Genomic DNA, 27,282 nt, shown 5'->3' with positions numbered 1-27,282 from the left:
TTATCAGCATGACAGAGCCTTCTCGACAGGATAGTAGCGAGCGCAGCGTTTTGAAGGAAGGAAACGCAAGCAAGACGGAACAATTATTGTGTGGCAGATATACACCCCAAAGGGAGTACATGTGCTTAAGAGTGTAGAACGTGGCCTCCAACATTCGGTTCGCAGGAAGACGGTACGCATCAAGCCACCATTCTTCTCAGCGCATTCTCGCACACTTTCTCTCGCACCCATAGCACATGGGGTGCGAGGCATGATGTTAACATATTGCACTTTATAGTCAACTGCACCGCAGCGGCGCTGAAGGAAATTCACCTGTAGTGTCCGGATAATTACTATCACAATAGAATTTGCGAATCATACTGCCCTTACCTTACAAGAGGGGAGCCTGCAGTGACTTAAGTTGTGGTGAAAAAAAAATGCGTTCATTGGAAATCTATCAAAATCATTGACTAAAGTGGACAAGTACCATCGTCATCACCATAACCACCACCAGTATATTCAACATTCAATTACAGGACAACGGAACCTTCTATGCTGCCACCATGACGCTACTCTCGCTTCAGCTGACTTTGTAGTTTGACTGGTACTTTGCTAATTTCATCCCCATAGCCACAAGCGACAGCGTTGGTCACATTTTCGTGGTGTGCCAAACCACAATATATCTGAATTACGAATTACAAACCAGCTCCGCAACTCCATTTCTTGCTCTGAATTTCAACAATAATAGCGATTACCACAGCTTCTTCTTCAAGCAACACTGCAGGCATCTTGTCATTTAACTTTGTGCCCATAAATTCTCGTTCCGTGGTTCTATGTGGCATTGCCAACTTTTTCTCAAACTCGTTTAGTTTCCTTCAAGATTATGCCACATGTTAGCCACCTGTATATGCGATCACTGCCATTTTCTTCTCAATCATAACGGCAAAGTTCAGATCATTACATAGGAACGTCTGTCATATGCACTCCAAATCATTTTTATTCTACGGTACATTTCCTTCTCAAAGTGCTGGTCATGCTGTGACTATTGCATCTAGATAATATATATAGCCTTCTACGAGAAATGCTGCTCATTTCACCGAGAAACTGGCATTGAGTTCTGATTTGAGCATGTCGGTACTCCATCAAAGGAAATAATAAATAATTAAAGAATGCTCAGTACCTAGCAACGTTCCACGGAACTAAGCGATGCACAATTAAGAGGCTGGGAAAATGTATTGATTCCATTGAAAGATTCCGAGGTATGAAGTGTGCTAGCGAGACTGAAATTGTTCTGCTTCTTTGCCTTCTGGTGTAAAAGCCTCGTACCCGGTGCAATCGGCATATCCATGGCATTCTAGATTTGAGTCACTGCCTTCTGCAGGGACTTGTGATCGTCGCTTGAAATAACAGGGCCGCCATAATTTTTATTTACTGAACCACTGAAACAAACAAAATTGAGGTGTATCAATGCGTTCAAGCCCTTCGAATTTTGTTCTAACCTTACGCGTGGGTGACAGGGTGCGACACTGCACGCTAGGCAACTGCTGAGGCACTGTCGAAGCAGCGTGCTGGCAGTTTACGGGTGTCTCACTAAGCTGACATTAGGAAGAGCACCTCTAGCGGCATTGAAGGAGTCGCCCCTCAGTGGTCCGTGAGATAAGACCAACAGAGAGCCGCTCGCGCGTGCGAGCACCTAATCAAAAAATATGATGGGTTCAGCTGGACTGTACAGTCCGTTCCGCTCAAACCAGTGCACGCACCCAGCTGCTGTGTCGCAACGCGAGTGTCTGCGCACACAATGGCCGTACCAGAAGCGGAAGCTGCCGTTGGTTTCAGTACCAGGCCGATTGAGCCGAGTCGCACTAAGCTGTTTTCGCAGCCAAATGGACTCGATAAAACTCGATAATCACAAACTCGAGAATAACACAAACACAAACTCGACAAACTCGATAATCAAGCCAAGTACCAGCATTTCGCATTAACCACTTAACACTGGCACCTGACCACGAGAACTACAACCACAGCGCGCGGGTCGCGCATACGCCTTCGATTTTGGGACAGCGCAATGGCGACAGTCGCTGCTCGCGTGACGTGATTGTGCCTAGGCTGTAAGCATACTCGCTATTGTAATGATGGGCCGGTATCTACGTGCGAACTTCAAGGGAATCCACAGGGAATAGCAGTAATTAATAGCGATGATGTGAAATAAATTAAATCGTCATGGATGAATCCATTATGAGATTAGAGCTGTGGTTATCGTAGGAGCTGTAACGCTGCTGCAAGCACAAATCAAGAATGAGAAACACGCGATGTCGCTGTACTCGATTGCTTCTATAAGAACAGTGAACCGACTCGCTCACACTAATGGAATTCTGGTTTAGTTCTGTTAGTGAATAACCAGTGCCAAACATGTCGTACTAATTTTGCAGCTTGAGTAGTTGACTTATACAACGCCTCTAGGAAAATACCTGAGCAAGCCGGATGCTGGCATCATGTGAAGCTCAAATCTTTTGTGAAGCAATGCACATGCTAGAAGTCGTTGAGGCAAGCAAACGTGGCTTAAGTACCATTGCCTTGCTGTTTTGGGGAGCTAGCTATTGTCAACTTTACTTTGTTATTCATGATTCCACTATAGTAACAGAAACAAGCATTCAAACGGAACTATAACACATCTGTCGCTATAGGCCATTGTAACCAATATCATGATATCGTTTTTCGATTACGCTATCGAGGAACTATCGCTTGTTAGATGTGGTTAGAGAAAATGTTTAGCAGCCTTGTGCTGCATTTACGTCTTTTGTGTAGATTTGAGCTGTCACCTACAACTTCTTGGTTTTTCCTCCTGTAATGTAGCCGCCTTCATATTCATCAGAAATGATTAGGCATCAAGCGATACATAAAGGAAATATCAGTGAGCTAGCAGTCTCTTCTAATGGTAAAAGAGGGTCAACGCATTTTATATAGCATAAAAATGTTGTCAAGTGTTTTGTGTACGCTGTATATGAAGAAAAATGTGATGTCCCTTAAGAATTCGTATTGGCCGCTTGTTCTAAATCAAAATTTCAGAAGAATCATGGTTTCACCAACATCGCGCCAAGCAGTTTCCTAGCCCCTTGTCTTAAAAAGAAGCGGACATATTTGGTGCATGTGCACATTAGAAATGGAACTCTACACGAGCATAGTGCCATGGCATTAGCAATCGGAATTTTGCGTCCAGAATAAACGTACTCGGACATGTTTTCACTGCAAAGGAACCTACTGCTACGTGACTACTAACAATATCACATTTCAAAGGTTTCACTATCACTGCTATTAGGACATTTTGTTAGAACCCTTTTTTTAAACGTCTTTATTTCTGCATTTAATACGCGAAGCCTTCAGGTAGAAAAGGGGTGCTCTATAGGGGAGGGGGAGATTATTTCTGCCATAGAAAGAAGTCCCAAGTGACGGCGATGGGCTTCAAACATCTAACATTGCCTGATCTTTATCCTACCACCAGAAACACAATACATTTATGGATACATCAGTAACAGCAAAATATATTGTGCAGCCGTTCTTGCAGTGCCGAGCCTCGAAATAGGCCTTGAGCAGTCATACAAATAAATTATTCACTCTCGCTTTTTCTTTCGCATTGGGCGGGATGATTCGGCAGTTTCTACTAATTGATTGCTCGGCCTGTAGAATCTACATGAAGCTTCAAGCTTTTAACGAGCCCTTCGAATGCGGCTAACACAGCAAGCACTTCTACGCTAACCCCGTATTCAGAAATGCATCCTAACTTGAAGCCTATGCTTGACTTGATATAAATGACACCTAGTGCGAGCGCGCCCAAGACCCTCATTGCGTTTCTTTAGTGCGTTCAAGACAGGCGCCATTTAAATGAAGTCGAGCGCGGGCTTCAAGTTAAGATGCATTTCCGAATAAGGGGTAAGTGAGACGTAGTGAGACTTGGTACGGAATAATCCAGAATTGGACATGGCAAAGGTCGTAATTATGTTAGTTGCACTGCTCCTCAGGCTACTCACGGTAGTGGCTATGGCATTGCGCTGCTAAGCACGAGGACTCGGAACCAGATCCTGATTACAGCTGCCGCATTTCAATGAGGACGATATGCAAAAACATTCGTGTACCCTGTATTGGGTGCAAGTTAGAAGATCCCCAGATTGTGAAAATTTTATTACGGCGTCCCTTCCGCAGCATGCGTCATAATCACATCGTGGTTTTAGCCTGTAAAGCCTAGAAATGTATCCTTTGTCGTCGTCTAAAGGCCCTCTGCACGATCTTGCAATAAAAAGTTGATCAGAGGACGTTTGAAGCGAGCGTGTATTCTCTGTTTTCCCGGCCTTTTTCTGAGGAAAATATTTCAGGTGAGCAGGAACACACCGGGCACGCAGGCGCGTCACAAAAGCAGGTTCAGATTTTCACTGTCACTCAGTTCTGGTTTCTTAGGTATGATGTTGGATGAATAGTATGAGCTGTGCTTTTGAAGTTGTATTCGTTGATTTGTGATGCGTCCGCGCATACATATAGTTGATGTACGAATAGACAGCATATATGTGGCGTGCAGACATGTCTTCGTGGGCTCTTGTCAAGGGCACACTTAAAGATTAGTGCAGCTTCCGAGGCTTAGCGTGTGCCCTAATGATAATCGAAATATATTCTGCGTGCATCTTGCTCTTTTTTTTTTCATGCTGCGCTTTCGGTGCGCTTACGCCATAAGTGACGTGCACGTTTGGTAGCGTGACATAGTACTGATAGAAAAGGGAGAGCGCAGTGTCTTTACGCAAATCGACAAACGCAGACAATTCCACACGACAAGCACTGAGTGTTTACGCGCATAAATCTTTACCTAGTTAAAGTAATTTCACTTGTCAAAGAACTCTGTGGATGTTCCTAAGGAATTGACAATGATTATTATGAGGAAACGCAGGAAGTAATTCAAATGGGGCACTAACCTACTGCTATAGCGTGGGGGATAGGTGAAATAAGGTCTGCTAATAGAAACACAAGAAACACAATAGGCAATGCTGTTCACACTTAAGTCATTATTACTTATGGTCATACATTTTTATCTGCCATCTGGTTTATACACGTGCTGTCTCGTTCGCCGGTGCTCAAACAGCAACCGGTGCCCCTTGTGCCATTTCTGCTTTCAGCATTCATATTTCTCTCGATGCCATCACGGTGAATACTTCGAGGCAGCACTAAACCCAAGGAAGACCTTATCAGGATCCCGCCAACCTCCTAGGGAAAATGCTAATTTACGTGGAGTAAATGGCAATGATCACTTTCATTCTCGGCTGTAAAGATTGCAGAATGATTTGCATCAGTATTATTGGGAGAAAATAAGAGAACCATACTCTAATAAAAAATTCCGCGAGGTACAGGAACAAAATAAAAGGCGTTCCAAATTCACACAAGCGCGAAGTGTTTCAGCAAAAGCATTGAGAATACCAACAAATATCCACATCTCTGTTTTTTTACCGATTAGATGATCGGTTGTAAAGACATCTTCTTTCCAATAGGAACCGGCAGCAGTAAAATGTACGCAACTGTGCTACTTGGTCGGTGAATGCTCTAAAAAACACACACGCTTGGCAAGGACGTCGCCCAATTTCTCATTAGTGAGGCTGTCCAGAATACTGCAAGTCGGGCGTTATAAGAAGTGTTAGACGAAAAGCACCTTATTTTATTTTAAACGACAGAAGTTCTTACGAATAATAAAGCGATGCTTTCTCTGAAGAATGTGGCCCGTGTGCTTGGTTCGCTATAGTGGAAGCACAATGTGATTTCCCACATTATCCAGCGCCTTTTTCAGGTCTTCTGCTACCTTCTTCACGGAGTCCACCAGTTTGTCAAGAAAGTATTGGTCGATCTGGAAATAACAGACATCATGTTATATATATATATATATATATATATATATATATATATATATATATATATATATATATATATTGTCACGTGGTGGTGACGTTAAGAACACAGTAGCAATACTGTGATAGACAAAACTAACTTTTATTGGGCGAACCTGTGCCCACAAAACAGGCTACACTTATAGCACAACGATAGCGGCGAACACGGTCGGCGATCGTCGAAAATCTGATCAGCGGTTCAAGCGCGTCGGCTTTTATACACAATCGTCGAATGTTGCAGACCAATCGTTGGCACCCGCGTGCCTTCCATAAAGTTCTACATCATTCGCGTCAGGCGAATAAATCAGATAACACAAGGTTCGGCAACAACAGACTGCGGGTAGAAGCATCGATAACTTTCCAGAAACTTCGGATACATTCAAGCGCGTCCCGCGCTGTGCGATACGATTTCTTAAGCGGTGAAACCTGGTCGCCCGATAAATATAAATACACGTGTCAATACCCCCCTCTTAAAAAGCATCGTCCCGATGCTACAAAGAGAGCGAAACACAAAGGGACACTTATTAAACATAAGTAACAAAACAACGAAAAGAAATAAAGTCCAAAGGTCAGTTACGCGAAGTGCCAAAGTTCGTCAACGCTCGTGGTACGGCTTCAGCCGCACAACGTGGACAATTTCAGGTCGTGAGCGGCGCCGCTGTGACAGCGAAATGCCGTCTGGCACGACCTCGTAGTCCAGTGCACCAATACGTCGGATGATCTTGTACGGTCCAAAATAGCGACGCAAAAGCTTCTCGCTCAGTCCTCATCGGCGTATAGGGGTCCAAACCCAAACACGGTCACCGGGCTGGTACTCAACAAAGCGTCGTCGGAGGTTGTAGTGTCGGCTGTCGGTCCTCTGCTGGTTCTTTATCCGCAGGCGGGCGAGCTGTCGGGCTTCTTCGGCGCGCTGGAGATAGCTAGCGACGTCGAGATTTTCCTCGTTAGTGACGTGGGGCAGCATGGCGTCGAGCGTCGTCGTCGGATTCCTGCCGTAAACCAGCTTAAACGGCGTGATCTGTGTTGTTTCTTGCACCGCCGTGTTGTAAGCGAATGTAACGTACGGCAGGACCGCATCCCACGTCTTGTGTTCGACGTCCACGTACATCTTTAGCATGTCGGCGAGGGTCTTATTCAGCCGCTCCGTAAGACCATTCGTCTGCGGGTGGTAGGCCATTGTCCTTCTGTGCCTTGTCTGACTGTAGTTCAGAATGGCTTGGGTGAGCTCCGCTGTAAAGGCCGTTCCTCTGTCGGTGATGAGGACTTCTGGGGCACCATGTCGCAGCAGGATGTTTTCGACAAAGAATTTCGTCACTTCGGCTGCGCTTCCTTTCGGCAGTACTTTAGTTTCAGCGAAGCGGGTGAGGTAGTCCGTCGCCACGACGATCCATTTATTTCCGGTTGTTGACGTCGGAAAGGGTCCCAACAAGTCCATCCCGATCTGCTGGAATGGTCGGCAAGGAGGCTCGATTGGCTGTAGTAATCCGGCTGGCCTTGTCGGCGGTGTCTTGCGTCCCTGACAGTCTCGGCATGTTCTGACATAACGGGCGACGTCGGCGGTCAGGTGCGGCCAATAATACTTTTCTTGTATCCTTGATAGTGTCCGTGAAAATCCTAGGTGTCCAGCGGTCGGATCGTCATGTAGGGCGTGCAATACTTCTGCACGAAGTCCTGACGGGACAACAAGAAGGTAGTTGGCGCGGACTGGGGAGAAGTTCTTCTTCACGAGTAGATTGTTTTGAAGCGTGAAGGAAGATAATCCGCGCTTAAATGCCCTGGGGACAACGTCGGTGTGCCCTTCCAAATATTCGACGAGGCCTTTTAGCTCCGCGTCTGCCCGTTGCTGTGCAGCGAAGTCTTCCGCGCTTATCATTCCGAGGAAGGCGTCGTCATTCTCGTCGTCTTGCGGCGGCGGGTCAATGGGGGCGCGTGATAGGCAGTCGGCATCGGAGTGTTTTCGTCCGGACTTGTAGGTGACAGTGATGTCGTATTCTTGTAGTCTGAGGCTCCACCGCGCGAGTCGTCCTGAAGGATCCTTTATATTCGCTAGCCAACACAACGCGTGATGGTCACTGACGACTTTGAATGGCCTGCCATAAGGATAAGGGCGAAATTTAGCTGTAGCCCAAACGATGGCGAGGCATTCCTTTTCGGTCGTAGAATAGTTGCCTTCCACTTTTGACAGCGACCGGCTAGCGTAAGCTATCACCTGTTCGACTCCGTTTCTCCTCTGGACTAGAACGGCACCGAGGCCTAGGCTACTGGCGTCAGTATGGATTTCTGTATCGGCGTACTCGTTGAAGTGCGCAAGTACCGGCGGCGACTGCACGCGTCGTTTGAGTTCTTCAAATGCGTCGGCCTGCGGTGTTTCCCACTTGAACTCGACATCACATTTCGTTAGATGTGTTAGCGGCTCCGCGATGCGTGAAAAGTCCTTGACAAAGCGCCTATAGTAGGCACACATGCCAAGGAACCTACGCACTGCCTTCTTGTTGATGGGTTGCGGGAACTGTGCGATTGCAGCTGTCTTTTGCGGGTCTGGACGGACACCAGATTTGCTGATTACGTGGCCTAGGAACAGAAGCTCATCGTAAGTGAAGCGGCATTTTTCCAGCTTCAGAGTAAGCCCTGACGACTTGATGGCTTCTAGTACTGTCGCAAGCCGCTTGAGGTGATCGTCGAAATTCCCGGCGAAGACGACGACGTCATCCAAGTAAACGACACAGGTCTGCCACTTCAGTCCTGCTAATACTGTGTCCATGACGCGCTGGAACGTTGCAGGTGCCGAACACAGTCCGAATGGCATAACCTTGAACTCGTAGAGGCCGTCTGGCGTGATGAAGGCGGTCTTTTCGCGATCCCTTTCGTCGACCTCTATTAGCCAGTAGCCAGACTTGAGGTCCATCGATGAGAAGTATTTAGCATTGCAGAGCCGATCCAATGCGTCGTCTATCCGTGGGAGGGGGTATACGTCTTTCTTCGTGATTTTGTTCAATCGATGATAATCGACGCAGAAACGTAGGGTTCCGTCCTTTTTCTTCACTAAAACAACTGGAGACGCCCACGGGCTTTTGGACGGCTGGATGATGTCGTCGCGCAGCATTTCGTCGACTTGGTGTCTTATAGCTTCGCGTTCTCGCGTCCAAACTCGGTAAGGGCTCTGGCGGAGTGGTCGAGCGCACTCTTCGGTTATTATGCGATGCTTTGCGACTGGGGTTTGTCGAATCCTCGATGACGTCGAAAAGCAGTCTTTGTATCGTCGCAGCAGACTTCTGAGCTGTTGATTCTTAATCACGGGGAGACTTGGATTTATGTCGAAGTCTGGCTCGGGAACTACGGTCGTCGGGGTAGATGCAACAGAATCCGAGAGGACAAACGCATAGCTGGTTTCCTGAAATTCCTCGATGTATGCGATCGTCGTGCCCTTGTTGATGTGCTTGAATTCCTGGCTGAAGTTTGTCAGCAACACCTTCGTGTTTCCTCCGTGCAGTCGAGCGATCCCTCTTGCGACGCAAATTTCACGGTCGAGCAGTAGACGTTGGCCGCCTTCGATGACGCCCTCTACGTCAACGGGTGTTTCGGGGCCGACAGAAATGACAATGCTCTAGCGAGGTGGGATGCTCACTTGATCTTCGAGCACCCTCAAGGCGTGGTGACTACGAGGGCTCTCCGGCGGTATCGCTTGATCTTCCGACAGCGTTATTGACTTCGACTTCAGGTCGATGATTGCGCCGTGTCGGTTCAGGAAGTCCATGCCGAGAATGACGCCTCGTGAACACTGTTGGAGGATAACGAAGGTGGCAGGGTAAGTCCGGTCATGAACGGTAATTCTTGCCGTGCAGACTCCAGACGGCGTGATGAGGTGTCCTCCAGCGGTTCGAATTTGAGGGCCTTCCCACGTAGTCTTAACTTTCTTCAACTGGGCGGCGATGTGTCCACTCATGACGGAGTAATCAGCCCCTGTGTCGACTAAGGCAGTGACTGCGTGTCCGTCGAGAAGCACGTCGAGGTCGGTGGTTCTTTGTCTGGCGTTGCAGTTAGGTCGTGGCGTCGGATCACGGCTGCGTCGTGTTGAACTGAAGTTGGAACGTCGCGTCGTCAAGTCGTCGTTCGTCGGTGTAGTCTTGCCTTCCTGACTTCGTCGGGACGGCGGCGTGTCGTTGTTATGTCGTCGAGATCGTTTCGTCGTCGTCTTCGTCGGCGGCGGAGGATCTTCGTCAGTTCGATGAACAGCAACCGCACCTCCATCGGTTGCTGCTTTTAGTTTTCCGGATATGGGCTCGCTGACCGGCCCCGGGCTGGGCCAGTGTATGGTCGGTGCTGCGGCGACAGGTAGCGGCCTGGTGATGGCGAACGGGACGGCCGTCGAGGGCTCCACTGAGTAGCGGCGAGGTAATCGGCGATGTCACGTGGGCGCTCGCCAAGCTGTGGACGCGGCGCGTTGACGGCGAAACCTCGCAGTCCCATCTCCCGGTACGGACATCGTCGGTAGACGGTAGACCCGCTTCTCCGCAGTGGTAGCAGAGCGGGCGGTGGTCAGGAGCACGCCAGATGTCCGTCTTCCTCGCGTAGGTGCGCTGGGCGACGGGTGGTCGTGCTGGCGGCGGCGGCGGCGGCGGACGACGAAACTGTGGCGTGACAGGGCCCTGGCGTGGTCGCGGAGGGGGTCCTTGACGGCGTGCGACGGCAGCGTAGGTCATAGCTTGCGGCTCACGCTGCGGCGATTCAGGGGCTACTCCAAGTTGTTGTTGGAGTTCCTCACGCACGGCATCGGCAATCGAAGCCACTTGAGGCTGTGATGATGGGAACAGCTTTTGTAGCTCCTCCCGCACGACAGCTCGGATAGTCTCGCGTAGGTCGTCGGCGGCCAGTCACTTAACTCCGGCGATGTTTGTCGAGGTCATGCGGCGGTCGAATTGCCGGTTTCGCATCTCGAGTGTCTTCTCGATGCTGGTGGCCTCGTGAAGAAACTCGTCGACGGTCTTCGGTGGGCTTCGTACCATTCCGGCAAAAAGTTCCTCCTTCACACCACGCTTCAGCAGGCGCACTTTCTTCTTCTCGGGCATTTCAGGGTCGGCGTGGCGGAAGAGACGGCTCATTTCTTCCGTGTAGATCGCGGTCGTCTCATTAGGTAGCTGCACCTGGGTTTCCAATAGCGCTTGGGCTCGTTCTCGGCGTACGACGCTTGCGAATGCCTTCAGGAAGCCGCTTCGGAAAAGTTCCCATGTCGTTAGGGTGGATTCTCGGTTCTCGAACCACGTCCTGGCCGCGTCTTCCAATGCGAAGAAGACATATCGCAGTTTGTCGTCGCTGTTCCAGTTGTTAAACGTAGCGACTCTCTCGTACGTCTCAAGCAAGCCTTCCGGGTCCTCGAAAGTTGAACCACGGAACGTCGGAGGCTCCCTGGGCTGCTGTAGCACGATGGGCGATGCCGGGGCTGCCATTGGGGTGGACTTGGTGGCAATCTTTCTGGTCGTCTCAGGCAAAAGTCCGTGCTCCGGGGGCAGTTGTTGAAGACGGCGGCTTGCTCGATGGTCCGGGACTGCGTTGGTGTTGTCTTTGCGTTCCGGGCTTGGATCACGGCTTGTCGGGGGCGTCCGGTACATGGACCAAAAGCACCTCCACCAGATGTCACGTGGTGGTGACGTTAAGAACACAGTAGCAATACTGTGATAGACAAAACTAACTTTTATTGGGCGAACCTGTGCCCATAAAACAGGCTACACTTATAGCACAACGATAGCGGCGAACACGGTCGGCGATCGTCGAACATCTGATCAGCGGTTCAAGCGCGTCGGCTTTTATACACAATCGTCGAATGTTGCAGACCAATCGTTGGCACCCGCGTGCCTTCCATAAAGTTCTACATCATTCGCGTCAGGCGAATAAATCAGATAACACAAGGTTCGGCAACAACAGACTGCGGGTAGAAGCATCGATAACTTTCCAGAAACTTCGGATACATTCAAGCGCGTCCCGCGCTGTGCGATACGATTTCTTAAGCGGTGAAACCTGGTCGCCCGATAAATATAAATACACGTGTCTATATATATATATATATATATATATATATATATATATATATATATATATATATATATATATATATATAGCACAGAGATTGATGGCCACTTGTAAATGGTAAAATGCCCTTAATGAAGGCAGGTTGCGTCAACCTAGAGTGACCAAGAAAGGCACCAATGTAACTATGTTTTGTGGAAGAAATATAGCAAACTTCGTGATTGTGTAAATAGTCTAGGCCAGATGCTGCCACTCACTCAACTGTTGCCATGAAATAGTCATGTGCTGTGCTCTTGAACTATTCTGTCTCAGTATGCGATTATCCACACCATCGTTTGAGAAAACAAATCGCGTTTGAACTAGGTAGAAAAGAGTACCAGTTGGATAAGAATACCTGAGTGAAAAAAAGGTATTGCTTCTTGTCAAGATGTGGACTCTCCTTGGCGGCGCTGCTATCTTTATTTGGTTCATTTTAAATTTTTATTCCTTTATTCATTTTAGTGTAATCGTTTACTCCTTAATTTTCTTCGTTGTAAGTTTTAGAGAAAGCGATTAGCCAAACTTCTGCTTGCCTCTATTTCTCCCTAGTAAGCGATAGATTACAGAACAGAATGAAAAATAAAAAATGGCGATTGAGGCTACAGACCACGCAATATTATCTATGTGTATGTTCCGCCTCAAGAAATCTGTTGACTCAATTCCGACTTAGCAGCAAGCACAGGAGAAGTGTGGCAAATATGTTTCAAAATACAATGCTCCTTTGAGATTGTTTCGTGTAAAGTTAGATTAAGGTGTCCACAAAACAGCACGGTGAAGAAATTGCAGGCGGAGCATGCATTGCCATACTGCAAGGTTCTGAGTGTTCGATATCCATTTACTTGTGGCGCCACAGCGCACCGTGTGGCGCCACCTTTCATTACCGCTTCTATGTTTCGGTATTCCAAGTGTTTGAGATATCGAAAGAATTACCATCACTCTGAATGACAGCATGAATTTAAGTACTCACGCGGAAAGTAAAAAAGAAACAGACGAGAGCTGTTAAAATTAAAGAAACCGAATTCACGTTCAACTTATCATTATGAGGATTCCATATGCGCAACACATGACAGCAGGAACTGCCTTCTTTGGTGGACAGGATTGTATCCACCAATTTTCTAGATCCTCCAACTAATAACGAAGAACTTGTTCTCTCTGGAGCGGCGATGTCAAAGAAACTGATTATATAACTCATAAGCCGTATAAGGTAAGTTTATTTTGCCTCCCAAAACATACACGTTCGCAAGGTACATCAACTAGTCGAGTAGAAAGGTCTTCTGTGCCACATGCATGAGGTGTGACGGTAGCAATATATTTCGTCTCCTAAACTTCATTTTATTTTATTATGAAATGAGCCGCTAAATCACATTCAATCTCTTAGCACGCATTTCCCGCTCGCGGCATGTAGAGGTGCTGGTTGTTTACAATTTTATATCTTTACTACTGCAACTGACGTAGGGCTCTTGGCTTACGTTGGACATTGATTATCTGATCAGATCTGTCAACTGCTGGAATACTTCTGCCTTTTTGGGATGGCACATAACACCAAGTAATGCATGAATTATGTCCTGATGGAATGACAGTGACTCTTCATTAGCAGACTCTTCGTCAGAAATGGTCAAGCGTACATTGACAGTGGTAGGGCTATCTTATGCGTACATGAACAGCGAGCCATCTTTCTTCTATCGAGTCACGTAATGAGGAGAATTTTGAAACACATTTGGCAGCAAGAGCAGTTGAAGACATTGCAGTTATTGTATTTTTACATAAGAATACAAATTAGTTATGTTTCTGAGTTACCGTATTTTATATAACACTTGTTGCTAAATAGCTCTTCGTCTGCTCACTTCTACAGATTTCAAAACTGAAGATTAGCATAACTCCTGCGTTATATGGGCAACCATGATTTCTTGATCAATGTATCGCCTCTGTTTAAATATTACATGAATAGTTTACTGACAATCTCTTTTTTGTGAGAAAAAATACAAGCCCGACCTAAATTTCGTACTTCTTTTGCGCTGTTAGCTTTCCAATGACGTGCAATGTCTTTGTCAAATGTGCTTTGTGGTAAGGCGCCCTTATGAGTATCCCTCGGGTTCCCCTTATTAATTCCTAATACAGCGCTACGTCCTTGTTCTAAGTAGTCATTACTGCGGTACGATTTCGAGTAAACGGCATTTACTGTAGAAGTTCTGAATAATAATTCAAATTAGACTTTCACCTTAAAGAGTCTAATTGATATATACATACACCTGTCTAGAATTTGTACAGCTCTTACGACCTACAGTGGCTTAGCAGCTATGGCGCTGGACTGCTGATCGCGTGGCTATGGGTTTACTTCTCAGTGGCGGTAGTCACGTTTACATATAAAAAAAAATTAAAGAAGAAAATTCTTTCCTACTTTGGTGAAAGTGCACACAAACGATCCCCAAGTTGTCATAATTGTTCCGGAGGCCTTCAACACGGCGTCTACCATAGCGTAGCGTTGTTTTGGGAACTAAAACCTCATGAATTTGTCAACATGCACCGCTGGATGTTTGTCGACTTGTAGTGGGTTTCTGGAAATAATTTTGTAAGCGCTACGAGTAATGAAATATGTGGTGCCAATAAGTAACCCTCGAGGTTGCACATCTTGCAATTAGGACGCCTTACAAGGCGAAGGCACAACGAAGGAAAAACGCCTAACGCCACTGTGTACTATTTCTTGCCAGGTCAGGCTTTGCTGTAAGACTCAAGCTACGGGCAAATACCTACTCTGCAGGAATGTCCGCTGTGGAAGAAGAAATACCTAACTTAATTTCAATTAGTGTATTGCGGTGAGCACCGTTAGCAGCTTTGCGCAAGAAATGAGCAACAGAAAAAAAACGCTCACACACCAAATATGCATTTGGGACGTTTACAGTTGGACTTGTCTCCTGCTTTAATTGAAGACAACAGCTGTCACTGCCCATATCGCGTGCTTTAGCATAATATTTACTTTCGGGGGGGCATCTTTACCGTAGGCCTAGCTGAGTGTTAGAATGTGGGATGAAGAAAGATTTCTCGATGCCATTGAGTCCCTAGCCCGATATTGAATCGTTCATGACGATGCTTCAAAATATGGAACAATTTACCTCTTCGTCAAATCTTGCCGAAGGTTCAGCATTATTTCCCTCTCCCTGTGTGATGACGTCCAACAGTTCAGCAAATTGAGTTGAGTCCACGCCAGCTCTCTTGGATTCTTGTTCGATAACGGTATCAACTGAGTCTTGTTTTTCCTGAAGCTTGAACGCAGATGCTGTGTGGAAAAAATTGATCCAATTACTCTGTGGCTCGTACCGCACAGCATATTACTAAAAACGATTGGGCTTATTGTCATCAGCTTATGCGTTATTTTTAGAAATTAAAAAGAAACATGACCACAACGTTAAGCTTTGAACTAGATGAGGCCTAGTTTCTGCAGCGGCGAACTTATGATTTATGATATTTCCTTATAGCTACTATGTTTTCAGGTAAAAGTACTTCTTGGAAAAGCACTATGTCGTATCGTCATGTTTGTCACCAGTGCCATTAGCTTCTCACGAAAACGTATCCTGATTTACTGCCCAAGAGGGACAAGGTTCAGAACTGAGGTTCGTTCATGCAGTGATGTGAAACACGAGATAATGAACCCAAAAATACAACAAACAAGGGTCAGAGATGCAATAAAATACTCTAACAAAATTTACTACAATGTTCAGCACGGAGTGAAAGTGTTCCAAAGCATGCCGTGATAATTTTCCACTCAGCGTGCAAATAAAATAAACGGATAGTTCAAACAAACAAATTGAATTATGACGAAAGTATAATCAAAGCCAAGACTAGAAGTAGAAAACAATACACGATGAACCATGATTATACAGGATATAAAGAATAATATTTCAGAAAGGTTTATTGGCCACGTACAATGAATACGACAACGAAAACAGCGAACAAGACCAGATTAATAGTCTTCTGTTTTTGAAAAGCCTAAAAGCGTCTATTTAATTAACTGTGAACGTGTTTAGGTAGCACTGTTAAACGGAAGTAAGTTCTACGAACTCTTGCGAAATATAAAATACAAATCGTCATATTACTTCATGCAAGCAACAAATATGAATAACTTTGTATACGTAATGCAGGCGAGCTCAAATTTGTGGCGGATGCGTAGGGGGCGAACGATGCGTTCTAGTGATAAAGTGAGCGGAAGCAAATAATTAATCATATTGTTCTCCCTAGGCGAGTGCAGCGAGACTAACGCTACTGCTTCGAGGGAGGAAACGCCTTAGAGAAGCGGATAGGAGAGGTGAAAAATAGCGCGCCTGCATAGCCCACTACATGCAGCATGCTAGAAAGACCTGGCAGCCAAGAATTAGTTCCCTTAAACACATGATCTTGAAATGGTTAAACAATAAGGTGAAATCGCGCAATCTTACGTCATTATTAGGCAATTGTAAGCGTCACTCAAGTAGGGTGATCTTCTTGTAAGCCTTTTTAGTGATGCCCTTGGTAGTACCAACCATGCCTTTGAAGGACTAGCCTATCAAACAAGAGATAGTTGGTATGATTCGATAATTGAAATGGTTACAACATTATCTGGCCAACAAATTTTGTCTATGCGAAAACGAAAGGAAGATGCCTGCAAGAAAGCACTCGTAGTATGCCACTTTAGGATGCCACTTTTAGCGCAAAAATTTCTATTGAGAAGCAATTCGCGATTGTTCTTAAAACGACAGTATTATGTTTCACATAATTGCATTCTACCGGTGCTAACGTGCGAGGCAGAAGCTTGAAGGGAAATAAGGAAAAATGAGAACAAGTTAATGACCACGCAAAGAACGATGGAATGAAAATATGTAAGACGTTCCGTTAAGAGACAGGAAGAGAGCGGTGTGGATCACACAGCAAACCGGGATAGCTAGTTGACAGTAAGGTGGAAAAGAATGCAGCTGGGCAGGCCATGTAATGTTATTGACAGATAACCGGTAGAACATTAGAGTTACAGAACGGCTGCCAAGAGAAGGGAAACGCCATCCAGGACGGCACAAAATTGGGTGGGGTGATGAAATTAGAAATTTGCAGGTGCAAGTTGGAATCACCCAATGCAATACAGGGATAGTTGGAGATCACTGGGAGAGGCATTCGTCGTGCGGAGAACATAAATGTGGAATGACGATCATGATCATGATGATGGTGATTTTATACATTGAGGAAGTTTGCTAAGAGTAGCGAAACTGAATCAGCCGATAAGCGTTTACTGAGAGCAAACGACATCATGAATTGCAGGAAAAATAACTTCTAAACCCCTGGATGTGACTAAGTGGTGAATCATGCCGTCAAGATAAATTTGGCAACGCGTTTAAGAAGGTAAAAGTCGACCAGAACTCAGCTATGATGACTATGCAAATATGCAAATAGCCGAAACTCGTCATGTGTGAGGCGTGTACCACAGGCGTGTTCCTCTCACGCTACGCCACGTAGCGGGAGCGCCACAAGGTATATTGCGTGGCCTCAGAGATCGCATAGCCTGCGAGATTTCGCTGGTGGCGTGCTGGTGTGTATGAGCCATCCACTGCAGCCAGGCTCCTATCTCTAACTTCGATGGTGGTTATGTTTACTGACATTCCCGTTCAAAATTGGGCGGTGACCGATCGTCAGTGAGCCTGCTTGAGCGCGTCGACGATGATGGCGATTTATTCGAATCGCCTTTGGAATGTGGCGGTGACAGATAGTTACCTCGCCTTCATGAGCTTATCAAGTATGTGATGCACGTTTCTTTATTCTACCATTTTGTATACGTCTCGTTCATCTTTCTTCCCTTCGTAAATACCTCTAAATGTTCATTGGACAGCTGCCTGTGTCTCCAGAGAATACGTTCCTGTCAATTTCTACCCTGCCTTTACCCCAACAATACCGTAAACTTCTCTTGGTTATCTCGACTATCATCGGGCTGATGCTTCTATTAGCATTAAATATCCGCTGCTGGACGGAGTTCGTCACCTGCGGGTCTCGCTGGGTGAATACTTTCGCAATTCATTAGTATTTGCTGAGTCCTCTGAATTTTTGTTGCAGCAGACGTCTAGCACGTATTGTTTTTAATATTTGCTGCGATATGTTTTTTGTCTTTAGGCAAACAACTGGAACCTCATATAACGAGGCACTTCCCTTTGTGTAATGATAGGAATTTTCCTTCCTAATTTTTTCTTGCCTTTAGTTTGAATGTCCATAGTCTTTTTGTTTCCATTCCTCGCATCCCCCGTAGTGTCTCCGCTTCTCTGGCACTCATTTTTATAACTCCTGGTTGTATGCTTGCACTTTCAGTTACCCTGTACTTGGTCGCAAGCATTCTTCAACTCTTTTCTGTCATCTGTGTCCAAGATATTGTGGTATACTTGTGCAATTTTAACCGACCATTTATTTTCATCCATGTTCAACCATTGAAGGTATCTTGAATAAACAAATAAGATTCCTGAGTCTTTCTTCAAAGGTAATCTTGCTATCTGCTTCTCTGACTACAAAGGGGACCCCACCCACGTTAGCCTGCAGAAAGCCAATCGCCTCAGGGAACTTTGGTTAACTTCCAACACTACCAAGAAATTCAATTTGAACCGAAGGTTGGCATTTGCAACTTTTGCGCTGGAACCATTGCTCCTTTGTAGATTATATGCACCACCACATATTTCTTGTGGCCAGTAAATCCGTTACGCTTCACTAGTGCTGTATTCTGGTTCACTTTTGTTTTCAGAATATTTTGGTTGGTGCCTGAATAACTCTTTCCTTCGTGTATGCATACGCCACGTATTGATATTGCTTGAGTATGAATATGACGTGATTTCGAATTTATGGCACGTAATTACTCCTCTCTTCATTGAAGATCCTAATTCCCTTTTCACTATGCCATCCAGAAGGCCTAGATTTGTCAGTGCATTGCCACGCATAGTTGCAAGCCTGTAAATCTGCTGCGCTGTCTGCTAGTTGTACTATTTCCTTGGTATGCATTATCCTAGTGACTCTCTGCTGTACCTTTTGCCTATTACGATCGTTATATAAATGAAATCATAGTTCACTGTTTTCTAGTCATCTTTCTGTGCCCTTAGCATAAAGCTTGAACGACATCAGAGACAGAATTAAACTTGCTCTAGTTCTTGGTGGGTTTCTAGCACTTCATGCATTTCCAGCCTTCCTATAAAATTGGTACTTGTTTGTCGCTATAATTCTCCCTCAGCAGCTCCACTAAATTGTAAATTATGCCATCATTGTTGAGAACGTCCGAAATCAATTACCTGTCTGCGTTGTCGTAGGCTCCCTTAATATCTAGGAATGCTCTACCGAAGGTCTATTCTGAGGTGTTGAAATATCTATGCGTAGAGTTAGTGAAAATATAGCCTTTAGGTGTCTGACTGGTCTGAACCCACTCTTCACTTCCCCCAGTATAGTGACACGTTCACTTGTTTCGCTACCCACATAAACTGTTGTAATTTACGGCTGGCATTGCAATTGTATAAGCCACCGACGCAACTGTAACTGGCCTGTACGAACCCATCCTTATCACCTTCGCCTTTGTAGATGAGGGTCATAGTGCTCTCACACCACCCAAACGGATATTGTTATCGTTTTATTCATTTTCTGTATGGTATAAGTCAGCACTGCCTTCCTTTTGCGACCCTGCAGTTTTAATCACTCTATCGGGATTTCATCGGTTCCTGCAGCGGAGTTACTCGGGGGCATTTTCTTGAGATTTTTTTGAGTAAGAGGCTTCTACACCTGATTTGTATTTCCAGGTCTTCTCACCTCACACTGAGTATGCTTAAGTCGGGGGTATTTTCTTCTTTGTTGAAGTTATTCCTAATACCATCTCTAATGTACTGCAGGGCATCGTCTCCTTCGAAGATGTGAACATCGTTGTCTCTTATAGCCGTTCGAGAATTTTTAACTACAGCTTCGAGTGTTCCTTCATGGCTACAAAATGATATTGGTATGCCTTCGTCTCTTTTGCGAAAGTTATGCCCCCGACATTCACTTGCGCATTTCATTTTCTCTTCCGCGAGCTCACTCGTCACTCTGTTCTTGGCATTTGTTTCATCTAAGGAGTACCTCTTCCCTGTGTTTTTCCAATTTTGTACTCTTCTCTGTGCTTTTCCAATTTTTTGGTTTTTCGATTATCTCGAGGCACCTGCTTACGCCCTTGCATAGCTTGCTGTATTTCGTTAATCCACCGCTAACGAGGTTTCCTCTTTCCAGTCGAATAATTTCTTTTCCGCGTCTGTTTTACTTCCTGCAGCATACCTTCTACCAGTTTCTACAAGGTTCACTGTCTGTCGAAAAAAGCAGCTCCATTCTTCTTTATTTATGCTTTTCTGCGATCGCTAGTATTTGGTTTTCATTATTTTTAAGGAATCTGCTGCTGTTGGCAGGAATTTTGTGTTATCACTCCCAAATGTTAATGCTGAACGTTAATTAGGACTACACATGCTACATTTTGCATTTTCATTTATCATGATTTGGTCTAGTCGTTTGTAGACCGTTTCTGAGGCTAAGGTATAGCGGATAATGAATGACTGTTTCCGCATTGTCACGTTAACTGCGCAACACACTTGTTCTCCTTCTTAACTACTATAAGATTCTTATCATCGCAAAGATGCAGCCCTTATGAGCCGTTGTGATCAGTATATCAATCTAAATCCTCCATGTGCGCATACACATCTACTACTAATACCACCTCGCCAGATTTCCTGAACTCAGCAACATCGCTTCTAATTCAATCAATGAATTCTACATTTTTATTTACACCATAATTACGTGTACATAGGTAACCTAGTCCCAGCGACCACATTTGGCCTTCCCACGTGCAGAAAATCTACAAATACTCCTTTTATGTCACTTTCACCCTTTCCCACTTCATACCTCGGCTAATCAGCGTGCCTACGCCTCGGCTTGTCCTTGACGAAGTATTTGCTTGGCATTCCTGCCATACGAAAATTGTCAGTAATAGATGGATGCATGCATTATAATAGATGGAGTACATGTCCGGGGTAGTTGGAGAAGTATGGTAGAGGCCTTTGCCCTGCAGTGGGCGTAACCAGGCTGGTGACGATGATGATGATGATGATGATGATGATCATGATGATGAGATGGATGCTCCTAATGTAGACGCTTTCAGGTCAAAGCGTACTGAGGAAAGCTGCTTCACTCAGCCGTGCTTGAATTTCCAGCCACTTTTAATTCTTGCGAACACCCTACACGTTCTTGCAAAAATATTACCGTCTCTATTCTTAACCTTCGTGCGTGTTTTCCTGACTACTTTTGCTTTAATTCTGCTGTTCTTCAGCGTGTCACTAAATTCAATACTTAATCTGATTCCCCAATTTGCTAGGCCCCACCTCAACATAGTTCTGCGCATGCCATGTATCGACGCCCCAAACAAAATTGCTACGCTCTCACTAAAGCGTATCTAGTTAAGCACAAAAGTGCCTTCGAGGCCTGCTGGCTGCACTTCTAGATTGATGGTTATGACAGTAAAAGTTATTGCTTTAGCTAGCGTCGAAATATCCCAGTTTACTGCAAGCAATGCCGCATTGATTCCACGCCCCTGTCTTTCAACCTCTGGCACCATGCACGCTGTGATTCGCGCTTCCATTGAAACATTCCGGAGATCAGTAGCCCCTTTGCCTATTTTCTTCGCGATGCCTACTCCTCTTCCCTGCAGTACGTTAATCACTCGGCCCATGATCGCAGCCTAGTGCCTCTCCTTCACTCTGTCCAACATGTGTCGCTTGGCTCTCATTATCGCCGTCCTAATGGTTTTTCCGGATGCGCGCTAATCGGTAGTCACTCGCCTGCACCTACAACATTCATTATCACCGACCCTACTTTACGCAAGTTTTAATGTTCAAAAAAAGACCATTCGACATTTTCCTCTTCCTCGCAACCGAAAGTTGTTCCTGAGGCCGTGATGCCCTCCCCCCTGTCTTATCCTAACCTTTCGCTTTGTTGTCTTCGGTGGCCATCACTTCCGTGATGGCCCCTTCATCAGCGTCACTGAGGTGTCAGCCACTGCTTTCTAAAGCGGCGGTCTCGGCTTCCTTGCGTATGCCCCCTTCGAAGCCAGCCGCGTACGTGGGGCTCACCTCGAAGCCTTCATCCTTTCTTACCGGAATGGCGACCCTCAGCTTATCTTCTGGCAGCTAGCTAATCTTCTACCACCTTTCTCTGCTTCTGGTTTCCATCGCGATCCTTGCCTAGCTTCCCGACCCTCTTAGCTAGCGTATCCTTCTGGTGCTCTAGGCTGTCTAGTCGCAACCTTAGCACACGTATCCTAAATATAAAATCTGCCCCATTCGCCTCGTCTACCGGTTTAAACCACATTTTTTTCCAGCTCCCACAGACACTCGCACTCAGAAGAACACACGCTTGGGTCCATCCTACTAGCGATCATGGTGGAAGTTACTAGTGCACAAGCAGAATTCAAGAATTTGTGGTCTCTATCGCTCCCCTGATAACCGTAGTGACATGTTTGATAACATTTCGCATTTTTTACATGGCCATAGCCTCGACAGTTCTAACGAAATCGTTCTTGGCGACTTTAACGTTACCGGCAATAACTGTCCTTCCCTAACATATTCAGCCACTAGTGCCTATAATTCTAGAGACCAAATTATCTTTTCTTTGTTACAAAACCTGATACAATTAGTTGATAAGAATGCATGGCATAAGTCCATACTTGACTTAGTGTTTATCAGTGATAGTCTTACTCAATAAGGCTTTAAATATATCTTGGAAGGAATCTCGGACCATAACGCTGTTCTCGTATGCATTAACTTTCCTGTCCCACATGCACGCTTTAGCTATTCCACATTTCATGATGTTACCAAGGCGACCATACGTCTATCGCGGTTACTCTGGCAGATAATTTTGACCACATTTTGTCACTCAGTACCAAATGTCATGTTGACAGTCGTTTTGATTGTTTTGAGTTGTTAGCTAAAACTTGCATCACTAATTGCGTTCCATTAAAAATTAAAAAAAGCATAAATAATAAGCTTCCTTGTATTACCCGGGATATCTTGCACCTGTCACGCCTTGTAGGTAGAGCGCGTTAATCAACGCATTATAATCCTACTCTTCACGCTCCTTTTGAAAAAGCCAAGGAGGAACTTTGTACTTGTACTAAACATGTTAAATATTTCTATTTTTCAGTGCAACTCCATATACTACCTAATTTAAATCCTCGCAGTTTCTGGGCATCAATTTTACCTATTGCAACGTGCAGTACCTCTTTCAAGACTAATGCCGGTAATAGTACCGACACCATCGTAGTTTCCAATGCTTTTAACTCGTACTTGCAATCTGTTTTCACCCTCGATAAACATGCAGTTTCAAAGTTTAGATATGACGCACAAACTAATAAACTAGGCCATATCCTCATTAGTTCTGATGGTGTCAGAAACCTAAACTTGAATCGCTACACAAAGAAGTGTACCAGTTCAGATGGTATCCCAAATTCTGTCCTTGTAAGATACTACTTATTGACGGCTCAGTACCTCGCTGTAATCTCCCAGAACTCCTTAGACTCTGTTAAAATACCAACTAAGTAGAAAACAGCTGAAGTCGTACCTGTGTATAAATCAGGTGATAAACAACTTCTCTGTAACTGCAGGTGGATATCCTTCACACCCTGGTACTCCTAGATCTTAGAGCACATTATTCGCACATATAATGGAGTTTGCTCACTCTAATGATGTTCTAACATCAGCCCAGCATGGTTTCTGTCGTGGTTATAGCACAGTAACGCAATTACTCGATTTTGTTCATGATACGGCTTGTAAGCTAGACATAGGTAATCAATTGGGTGCTATCTTTATTCACTTCTCTAAAGCTTTTGATTCTGTGATTCGTTCTAAACTACTGATAAAATTAAACGCCATATTCACTAATATCTGTCTCGTTCGTTCGATAGCCCGATTTTTCATTGTCGCTCACAATTTGTTTCTTTTAACTCAGTACAATCAACACCTGTAGACATTACGTCAGACGTTGTTCCGGTATCCGTATTAGGCCCTTTGTAATTTCTGATAGATATTGTTACGGAAACATGAGAGAAGAGAGAGGAAGAAGAAGATCGAAGGCGCTGGCTGCTGCTGGTTGTTGATGGTCAGCCATCTTAGCTCTTCTGACACATCCTGTATATATATTGTGAATATAGGTTTTATATACTTGCAACATCGCCGTAACAATATTAACGATTTACCTCTTAGCACCTCATTTAAAATTAGGATGTATGCAGATGACTGTGTTATATATGAATATATTAACTCCATTGATGACCATCGTCGTCTTGCCCAATCCTTATATCTTTCTGTGCTTTGTGCAAAACGCGGGAAATGAACATCAACACTAGGAAAACAGTGGTGATGTAATTTCCCAATACAGAGAGCCACCTCTCGTTCGGTTATTCTCTGGACGGCATCCAACTTAAAGAGTGTCTCAATATAAATGCTAAGGTGTCGTTCTCACAGACTTTTCTTCGTATAAACAAATCGAATATATAAAGGGGAAAGCCTTAAAAAATTAAGTTATTTACGCCCCACTTTAGTTAAGACCCACCGCGATAATAACTGCTATTATATAAAACATTAATTTGCCCTGCTATCAAATATGAAACCGTCGTTTGGTTCCCCCACAAAAATTGTGAAATAAGCTCGCTCAATAACGTTCGACAAAAACCTATCCATTTTATTTTCCAAAATTACAGCCGCAGTTTCTCACCTACGCAGGCTCGACAATCTTTGAACATTGAGCCTTTACTTGATAAGCTGAAGTATAATAAGTATAGAATAATCGGAGTGTCTTTCTAGAAATGCCGCACCAGCGCCTTGAACGCGAAGTTCTTGCGCTGCCTCCGAGGTACGCAATGTGTCGGTGCATGCGAACACAGAATTATTTGCTCCATCACCTAGGGTATTCGTTGCACAGCGCACGTAAGCGACAGGCGGCTGCGCTTGAAGACCGCGTGTGATGTGGAATGGATTCCGCCGCGCACGGAAACAATTTTATTTTTAGACTGCGCAACCTCCGGAAGCGGCGCACGTTTTTACACTACACTGTCTTCGCAGTTGATCAGTATCTTTGGTTAGGCATTTTGATGGCCGGAGAGAAACCTGGTCTGACAAAAGCCAGGAATGCTATTCGCGATCAAAGAACGCGCCTGATTCGTGCGATTGCTCTTCGGGAATTCTCGCATCTAATTTTCTGCCAATTGGACATTCCGTGAACAACCTTCACGCCAAAATGCTGGTGAATGATCACTTATCAACGTGTGTGCGCTGCGCTTGGATTTCGATTTAGATCTAATGTTGAGCGGTATAACGATGGCAGCAGGTTGAACGCCGGGGCGACATGGGACAGCACGATGTGCTTGATCATGCTGCTAGCTTGTATCTTCAGTAGAAGTGTAAATAGATATAGATTCTTCAAGGACTTACTACATACGGCGATGAAGAAAATCAAGCACGTAAGGACGACTAGCTGCTTCATGTTGTTATCCTGTAAAGAAAAAAAAAAAACACACTTTACTTTTCTAGTGATCATCATCATTCCCACCACCGGTACCGGTCTAACTATGTGCACTGCCCACACTATCCTCAATTAGCATTTGCTGGCGTCAGTAGACAGCATCCTATATATTTTCCCTGTTGCGCATGCGTGTTTATTCTTCCAATAAGTAATCCATGGAATGCGCTTTGTAATCAGTTTTTCAGAAGTGCCATATACATATGCGTAAAGCTTGACGAAAACGTATCTGAAACATACGTTGAACAATATCACTGTGAGAATAAATGTGTCAAATTATGCACACAGCTTCTTTGCTGTTTAACACTCTTTTGATCTAATGTTATAAGATGACCTCATCCAGGTCTATGAGAAAACAGAAGAAGTGTGCCACGTATTTACAGTGCACTTAAGTCACATTTTATTTGCTGCATGCTTCTTGAAAACAGGTAATTAATGTAATTGCGACTAGTAACGCTTCAACGTGTTCTTCCAGTGAGCACATAGCGAAGAAAAATGGGGCTCTGGGGGTTGCAGTATGAGAAATATATAGAAAGTAAAGGAATTCTCTTGCAGTATACCTGCATTAAGGAGCCATGATATGCATATATTAGCACCGTTCGTAGCTTTTATCTTCCCTCTGTCTTGACGCCATTTTGCACATTGAATGGTTCTCTTTTGAAGGTCCCAGAATAAATCGTAGCTATTTCTGTATTTTTAAAACACAGACAAATAACGCGCTACGTGCAACTGGCACAGACAGCAAAATTTCGAGCTACAGAATTACATTTCGTGCGACAGAACGCATGATACCGTTTTTCCTCCTTCATAAGTGGACGAGGCATTGCTTACCTTCCGTTGAAGAGCTTAGCAGTTGGGTACGCAGAAGTAATTCGGCGGAGCCTGAGTAAAGCGTTCTTTCAGTCACACGATCTCTTATACTTCCACTATTGTTGTCGTTATCAAGATAGATAAAAGAGCGAAATAAGGTCGAGTACGAAACTCGCAATGATTGCTTGGACAAAGCATAATGCCCTGACATAGTTATTGCTTCATTTCTAATGGCCCCTTACCTCCTTGCTGCCCAGCTTCCGGCGACTGTGGCCTGAGAGAGAGAGAGAAAACCCGTAAATGAAAAGCAGACATTTTAGACGACGTATAGACATCGCTAACATGCCACTCTGCGTGCGGAAGGGAATTGGGGAGAGAAAGGCAGAAGGAGAGAGGCGCGAAAAATAAAGGAATAACTTTAATAAAACATTGGTCTGATGTTGGTCATCAACTGCATTATTACATTTTGAGAAAATCATGCAGTCTTAACGACCGTCGTGCTCATCGCATTTTAGCTTTCGCCATACCTATGAAATTTTCGCTGACTTAAAGCAGTAAATTAGAACGTGGCGCTTCTCATGAGTTTACGCGCGCGAATGGGGCCACTTAGTCATCAAAAATGGCTTTTTCAACTTCACTGCACTGTGAAAATTTTCCGTCATTATACGAGGGGTGTGCGTCAATATGCGTCAAGTAGGTCATATTTCAAAAATATGTCAATATATTTCATTAGTATAAAGAAACTGCTGCCCCTTTTATATTTTACGGACGTATCACTGTAATCATATAGGCGTTACACTGTTTTTCATGAAAAAGACATAATCCCGTATTTTTGCTATGTGAGCACCCGTATTATCGCGAGGAAAATTATACACGCTGTCTGAATGTGCATTTGTACTCACAGAGTTTCGTCTAACAATATTTTATTGAATGCGCAAACAGTACGCATTATGAA

General features: G+C 44.8%; 1 long non-coding RNA gene across 1 annotated transcript; it reads right to left on the bottom strand.

The window, feature by feature from the left end:
- Positions 1–5,639: 5,639 nt before the first annotated feature.
- Positions 5,640–26,394, bottom strand: LOC135915373 (uncharacterized). Its single transcript, XR_010568606.2, has 4 exons — positions 26,349–26,394; positions 25,430–25,490; positions 15,065–15,228; positions 5,640–5,854 (listed from the first exon to the last, which is right to left on the bottom strand). It is a non-coding gene; the product is annotated as an uncharacterized lncRNA (long non-coding RNA).
- Between the last annotated feature and the right edge of the window lie 888 nt (positions 26,395–27,282).

Source organism: Dermacentor albipictus, chromosome 1 (assembly GCF_038994185.2).
Source record: "Dermacentor albipictus isolate Rhodes 1998 colony chromosome 1, USDA_Dalb.pri_finalv2, whole genome shotgun sequence".
Taxonomy (NCBI): Eukaryota; Metazoa; Arthropoda; class Arachnida; order Ixodida; family Ixodidae; genus Dermacentor; species Dermacentor albipictus.
Note: the sequence above shows the minus strand (reverse complement) of the source record. Positions and strands in the feature narration are given on the sequence as shown.